Source organism: Lycium ferocissimum, chromosome 5 (genome assembly GCF_029784015.1).
Source record: "Lycium ferocissimum isolate CSIRO_LF1 chromosome 5, AGI_CSIRO_Lferr_CH_V1, whole genome shotgun sequence".
In the NCBI taxonomy this organism is placed as follows: Eukaryota; Viridiplantae; Streptophyta; class Magnoliopsida; order Solanales; family Solanaceae; genus Lycium; species Lycium ferocissimum.
The window spans coordinates 3,111,942-3,120,190 of record NC_081346.1 but is presented as its reverse complement, the minus strand read 5'-3'; the positions used below and the strand labels follow the sequence as shown (position 1 = coordinate 3,120,190).

Below are 8,249 nucleotides of genomic sequence, written 5' to 3'. Positions count from 1 at the left end.
TCAACCCCGTCCGTGTTCAAAAACAAACCGGACGGATTTGGTCAAACTCAAAAAGAACACCTTTTTATTCTCTTTTTATATTCCATTTTTAAAGAACTCCCCAAAGTATATATTTTTTCTCTACTCTACACAAGTTAAGGATGGACAACTATTTATAGGTGAATAATATTATCCTTGTAATAATGGATGAAAGGTATGGTTTGGTGGGATATTAAACTTATAATTATGTAGAGAATATGGGTGAGTAATGAGTAGGAGTTACAAGGAATAATGGTCACATTATGGTCACTTTATACCACAAAAACATAAGAAACTAAGACCAATTCTGCTTTTTGTGGCTGCCCAACGGACAAGAAGTTACAAGGCATTATTGCCATTAACTGATAATATTTAAAGGTAAACTTAAGGCCATAATCAGCCTCTTGAACGTGGGAGAAGAATTGGACAATCTGGCACTTTAAAGGTTGCAATTTAATATATTGATATCTAATATTAAAATGCTCAAAACACTTACATAATTCATACCAAAGTTGTACAGTTCTAAAATCAAGTATAAAATTTACCCGACAGGATGGAGATTTAGTCTCATCTTTTTGTTTCCTAACTAATTTGGATGTCGTTGGAATTGAGAACATGAAGATCTTTGTTTGAAGGAATCTTCAACTCCACCAAGTCTCTCATATCTTCCTTGAAAGCCATTTCAGAAACGACAACATAATTTAAATGAATCTTGGCTATGCAAAAACTAAAAATCTCTTCAAAGTATTTAATTAAAGAAGTAAGAAGCAAAAGAAAAACATTGCGCTGTCAATTAACGCTGGAGAATCTTGATCTTTATATAACGTCAAAGAGAAAGATATAAAGGAAAAGAACACATTTTCGCCTGCATTCCTTGAACTCGTTAATTGTGGGGTTTGAAACGGTGGTAGGTGGTGTTACGAATATTTGAAGTGGTGCTTTTCATTTAAAAGGTAGAAAATGAAGGAACGTAGGAGCACTGCAACTTTTGTACCTTTTTCTTAAACGGGAAAATAGAGTAGCAAAAAATCGAGAGAAGATAATTTTCCTTACTGATAAGTAAGGCCTGCCACATGACCGGACCATTGTCCCACTATTTTATGTATATGATAGATACATAATGATGATACAAAGGATTAGCATTGTGGTCAAAAAAAGATAGATATATAATAATGAATGTTTGTTGATGAATAAACTATGATAAAATGAGTTCCAACATACAATATTTAGAGTAAACACAAATTAACGGATAGTGGTTAGAACGGTTGTATATGTTAGGCTTGATAAACACACCAAGGCTTAACATGTCCGAGATCATCGTGAAAAAGAGTGAATATTTGATATGGCTATAATTGTAGGCATCTAATGTTCCACCTAAAATCATTGAATAGGTAGTTTTGGAATAAAATAGGCCATAACAGAGCAAAGATTGAAAGAGTAAAACAAATAATTTACATACCGAGCCCAATTCTACTTTTTACGAATCAAACTCCACGTCCTACTTTCACATGAATATATCCCTGTGGGTCATATAAGTTAGTAGTTAGATTTCATAGTGTATTGAAGTATATTATACCCAATAAAATAATAACTAACTCACAATAATTTTGGCTTGAAGCTTCGATCACGAGTCACTCGAATTAAGATTTCTTCAAATTCTGGCAGAGAAGTGGTGTAACAGAGGTTCTACGGTAGTTTATATTAAAGGTAATGGCCGGCAGACAAAGGATCTAACAGTGTGTGGTTTCCATCGTTTTCAGACTGGCGGGACTATGTGGTGGAGATGAGTTGTATCAGTATTCAGATCGTTGTCAGTGTATGATCTCTAATTCGCTGCCCGTTCTCAATACTTCACTTTCTTTGTTTCCTTCTTTGAGTTGGACCTTTTTTCCAAGTGTCGATAGTGAATGTGGTCTGTGTAGGACAAGAGGCGCGTCTCATAATGCTCGACTCCAAAGTAGAGCATGTCGACAAAGAAGAGAGGAAGAAGGGTATGAGGCTATATATAGGAGAAGTTAGGGACGCTTACGGAAAGGGAAAAAGAAACGAATTCAATAGATAAATGAGGGAAAAAGGTAAAAATTATTTTTATAGAAAAAAGATAAATATATTTGATTCATTCAGTGTTGTCTATCAAGCCACTTGCTGAATTCATCTCCCGCCAGTTTGTAGGCTTGCCATGTCTTGCAGTAATAATTCTTCCGCCTCTTCTTTTTATATATATATAGATTTTCATCACAAAAGTTATGAAATTTGAAGTTTGAAATTCAAAACAAAAAATAAATAGCTTGACCCAAACGAGAGGCGATATTACTTTTATAACTAAATGTTGAATTTAATTATTTGTCACACAAATTAACCATCGTTTGTTTTAAATTCATAAATTAATAATTAGTATCTAAATATTTTATTATTTTTGTAAAACATTATAATGAGATAGTTTAATCTTTTTAATAGCATCACTTTTTAAATTTCATCCAGTAATTTCTAACAAAGATTCAAATATTATGTTACTGATCAATAATCATGAAAAGATACCTTTAGAAAGAATTATAGTCACCATGGCTCCATCTACGCAGACTGCTTACTTTTATATTAGCATTTGAGTAATTGCCATTAGAATAGTTAAAGAATTGAGACGGTCATTAATTAAAATCAGATCGAAAAAAAGTATTTAGCAAAAATAATTCAAAAAAAAGGTTGAGTATGCTCTTGCCAACTGTAGCCGAGAAATGACAGGATTAAGTTATTTATTACTTCTAAACATTATGGTACCTGAACCATTTTTAATATCTTCACTTTCTCTTTAAATTTTTCTTAGGTAAACCAAAAAGGATTAATTGAAAGTTTTAAATGGTGTATAATAATAGAATAATATAATTTTGTTCATGTCGGCCCCAGACTTTGCCCGGGCTGTTGTTATTTTACTAGTAATAGGAGAGAAGGCTCTTACTGTATGCTACAGTGAAAATCTCATGAACTTCATTATTAAACTTTATATTAAAATATTGATACACTCCTGCTATATATATGTGACAAGAGAGGCCTCTTGATGTCATCCAAAAGCAATTTTCTCTCTAAGTCTATTCTTCTCCTCTCTAGCTTCTAATTAGAAGTAATTAAATTATTTATTATTTTTATAGTGAAAATGCTTGGCATAGCTTTGGGAGGTATATTTGATTCATGCAGTGTTCGGTCTATCAAGGCCTATCTTGCTGAATTCATCTCCACCTTGCTCTTTGTCTTCGCCGGAGTTGGTTCTGCCATTGCTTGCAGTTAATAATTCTTCCGATATCCTCTTCACATTGTTTTTTATATATGATTACTAAGTAGCTCGAATTTAAAGCGGGTTCTACGGTTTCTAACTTGATTTTATTACTTTCGATTCAAATTATACGACATATACATATACAAAAGAACATATAAAATGCATCATGCAAATGATAGGATCGTGTTCATTTTGAATCCGCAGACTTTAGATCTTAGATTTGCATAGGTATGATGTTACTGACCTATATATAGTCATGCACAGAGGCGGATCAATGATTTTAAGGTTATGGCTTAGAATAAAGATTTCTCAATACAAATACAGATCTACCGTAACCTTTTTTTGCTTATTGTGTTCTTAATAGACTATTTATACGTATTCAGTAAATTTCTCAACACAAATACATAATTTTGTTGAACTGATCATAGCTTTTATGGTAGATCTACTCTGGTCATGCATGAACTACTGATGAAATATGAATGATAATGTTCATGGCCATGCAAGCTATATGTACATGAACTGACAAAGCCTCTTTTTTTTTGTGCATTCTCGCTATGGAAGATTCTAAATTTGGTATTGTTTGGATGCAGATGAGTTGACAACAGATGCTGCTCTTGATCCGGCTGGGCTCGTAGCAATCGCAGTTTGCCATGGACTTGCTCTATTCGTGGCCGTGTCCATTGCCACTAACATCTCTGGTGGTCATGTCAACCCTGCTGTCACCTTCGGATTGGCCCTTGGCGGCCAAATTACCCTTCTTACTGGCCTCTTCTACATTATTGCTCAACTTTTGGGCTCCATTGTAGCTTGCCTCCTCCTCAAATTTGTCACCGGAGGATTGGTAAGCCCTACGAGAAACACTATATTAAATTACATAAAAGATACTCAATTATAGATAATTATCCATAAAGTGAAATTATTAACCAGTAAAATATAGCAAGTTAACTACTCGAATGCAAAATTTTGAAGAAAAGCACCTAGACATGTTACGTCTCAATTATGTAACACAATTTTGTTTCAGATTTAACTTAAATACACTCATAATGTAAAAATAGTTATGCCACCAAACTAGCATCAACCTAGTTTACTTTTTAGATTATTAATCTCACTTTTACGTCAGTCACATATAATATTTTGTTAATTTTTTAGGTCTTAGATGTGACTAATACTTTCTTCTTTTATTATTTTTACTCAGGATGTTCCAATCCACAGTGTGTCAGCTGGAGTGGGATCCACTGAAGGAGTTGTCATGGAAATTATCACCACTTTTGCTTTGGTATACACAGTATACGCAACAGCAGCTGACCCAAAGAAGGGCTCATTGGGTACAATTGCACCCATTGCCATTGGTTTCATCGTTGGTGCCAACATCTTGGCTGCGGGCCCATTCTCCGGTGGATCAATGAACCCAGCTCGCTCATTCGGGCCCGCAGTTGTTGCTGACAACTTCGCTGACAACTGGATTTACTGGGTTGGCCCACTCATTGGTGGTGGTTTGGCTGGTCTTATTTACAGCAATGTGTTCATGCGATGAGCATGTCCCTCTCGCCAGCAATTTCTAAACTACAATAGTTTGAGTTAGATTGTGTCGAAAAGCCTATTTGAATTTCCTATCTTTTGTTGTTTCTTTCTTTTTGTTTCTTTGTTTTTTCCAATTGTCTTTTTCCCTTTTCTAGCTTCAAGATGTACATATATTATCTTTGGTGAAATAATGTCGTGATGTTGCTCGAATTTGGTGAAATCTCAATCTTTCATTGATATCTACTGCTATAGGTTTTTATCTTTTTTGTAATGAGTTTAAGTTATATTGATGGTTAGGGTAAAAATTATTTACACTATCAAATCACCTAAAAAATATTTATAGAAAAGTCTTCTTAAAATATGAGATTTATAATTTTGCAGGTTAATTACCTAGTATAATAGGTAAAAGTGACTCGTTGATATAAGCAGAGGCGGACGCACGTAGGCTCTAGGGGTGTCCGGAAAAATTTACTAAATATGCCTATTTAATTAGTATGAAAAAATTAAAATTAAAAAATTCGTGCAAATAATATAGGCTGACATAGCTAAACAAAAAGAACATCTAGTTTGCCAGTCCGGTGCGCGGTTAAGTGAACCGTGGTCAGGGGTTTGAAAAGTTTCTAAGTACTTATTATACCAAGTTGTACATATTAATTTGGATTTGGAAATCTAACTTTTTACCAGTATTCTAATAAATTGTGAGAAATAATTACATGACAAGGGTTTAAAATTGAAAAAAAAAATCTCTCTTAATTTTAGCAAATGAACAAATAAATGGAAAAAACATTTTTAAAATATCAGACAAGTAAAAGCAAATGGAGGGAGTACTTGAGTATGCTTTATTCATATTATTTCAATTGTGTTTTTTACTTAATATGATGTTGTTACCGTGATTTGTTCATTTGCCCACTTCTTTAAATGCGATTTATAATTTATGCGAAATTTTTGCGTACGCTTATTAGAAAATTTTGAAAAATTAAAATTAAAAAATCGTGCAAATAATTGGATATAAATGTTTCTTACACTAATGATATATACTCCCTCTGTTTCAATTTATGTGAACCTTTTACTATTTGAGAAGTCTACGAGGAGGTTCTTTGACCACCTTTTCCTTAAATTTTTTCTAAATTATTGTAATAATAAATTATCATAACTTATAGTACTTTAATGTAGTTTCTAAATATATAAATTTTATTTTACAAACTTGAAAAATGTATGTCAAAATTTAAGGTCAAAGTTATAAAGTTTGACCCTTGTAGTTCGAAAAAGTTCACACAAATTGCAACGGAAGGAGTATAACTTAAACTGTTTTTTTAATTCAATAATATTGTGCTCTTGATGTGGATAGCGGTCATCTTTTAGCTTAGTCCCCCAAAAGGAGAAAAAGAAATCATCTTTTTGCTTGTGGCGATAAAAAGTGAAAGAATGATTAAACAAAGACGACCAACCTCAATCAATATGACGACTTATTGGAATTTTGTTTTTTAATCATGCAAGACAAGTACTGTATTAAAATAATGATTTAACAAAGACGACCAACCTCAAGCAATATGAATTATTGAAAGTTTGTCTTTTAATCATGCGACAAGTATCACATAAATAATGATTAAACAAAGACGACCAACCTCAAGCAGTATGAATTATACATCAAAATAATTATTAAACAAAGACGACCAACCTCAAGCAATATGAATTATTGGAACTTTGTTTTTTAATCATGCAAAACAAGTACTACATCAAAATAATGATTAAACAAAGACGACCAACCTCAAGCAATATGACGACTTATTGGAACTTACTACATCAAAATAATCATTAAACAAAGACGATAAACCTCAAGCAATATGAATTAATGGAACTTTATTTTTTAATCATGCAAGACACGTACTACATCAAAAAAATATTAAACAAAGACGATCAACCTCAAACAATATGAATTGTTGAAACTTTGTTTTTTAATCATGCAAGATAAGCACTACATTAAAATAATTATTAAACAAAGACGACCAACCTCAAGCAATATGAATTATTGAAAATTTGTTTTTTAATCATGCAATACAAGTACTACACCAAAATAAATTTGCTACTAACCTTTCACGTCTTATAATACTGTTGACTTTTGGCTCAATGATTGATCTTCTTGCCGGACATATAGACCTTTACCAGAACATAGTTCAATTGATGAAGGAAACAGTATCTTATTCTTGGCTATTTATACAAGTGATACGGTGACAAGTAACAGTGGCTGAAACTTACTAAATTGAGCATGGAAAAGTGAAGCAAGACTCTTTTCCCCCTTTTTGGACTGTTATTAAATAGTTGCAAGAATTTTCACCGGTCGTCCTTGACCGATTTTGAGTTTAGCAAATATAAATATAAGAACTTTCCCTCCTCCTTCTCCTCTTCATATCAATAGTTTGTGGTTATTTTGGTTAAAGAAACTCGAAGAATAATATTACTGAATTTTATTGAGCTTGACTGTCGAACAAGACCTATGAGTTTGTTAAATTTTAAAAGTCTGAGTTGAAACTAATGATTAAGAATATTTGGAATTGATATTAGAAGATTAAATATCAAACTTAAAGTTAATCCGAGATCTGAACCAATTTTGAAATAAAACGTGATAGTGTTTTCTGTGCATTGGGCTTTCAGGATCCGGCGGCGTCTTCATTTTTTTTGGGGCAATTCGCAGGATTGCCGGGGGTGGTCTTTAACTTTTGCCCCTCCCGGTGATTTTTAAATTTTGCCCTTCGCGCAAATTTATGAATTTTGGGTTTGAATCTCTGCCTAGTCAAAATTTTTAAAAAGTATGCTCTGGTAAAGTTAACGCCTTATAAGGCATACTTTTAGTTATGTCTTATGGGGCATACTTTTGGTTATGCCTTAACAGCCAAAAGTCTGCCCCGCACAATTAAACTATGTCTTAAGGAAAAGTTCTACCTTATATCTGGCATAACTTTAGTTTTTTCTTAAGAAGTGTATGCCGGATCGAGCATACACGCCCCCAAGCTTTGCCTTGCGATTTTTTTATTTTACTTTATGCTTAAGCGGGGATTCGAACCCAGAACCTCAAGTATTCGCCCACCTTTCCAAGCGAAGGGCAAAACTTAAAGACCATAAATATGAGGGCCAAAATTTAAAGACCACAAATATAAGGGAAAAAATTTAAAGACCACCCCAAAAGAGGGGCAATCTTTGCGGATTGTCCTTCAAAGGCACCGGTATTTAATTTTTGTCCCTCAAATCGGTAGTCTTTAATTTTTTTCCTTCGCCTAATACCTCGAGGTTCTGGGTTCGAATCTCAGCTCAGTAAAAAAAAAAAAAAGGAATTTCGCTAGGCAGAAGTTTGGATTCGCAAAACAGAGGCAGAGTTTCAAATCTCAAAAGTCTGCCTGAGGTAGAGTTTTGCATGCTAAACTGCAAAACTCTGTCTTGCGAATCC

General features: G+C 33.4%; 1 pseudogene; it reads left to right on the top strand.

Moving 5' to 3' along the window:
• The first annotated feature begins 3,081 nt into the window (after positions 1-3,081).
• LOC132055452 (aquaporin TIP2-1-like) lies at positions 3,082-5,052 on the top strand (annotated as a pseudogene).
• The last annotated feature ends 3,197 nt before the right edge of the window (positions 5,053-8,249 follow it).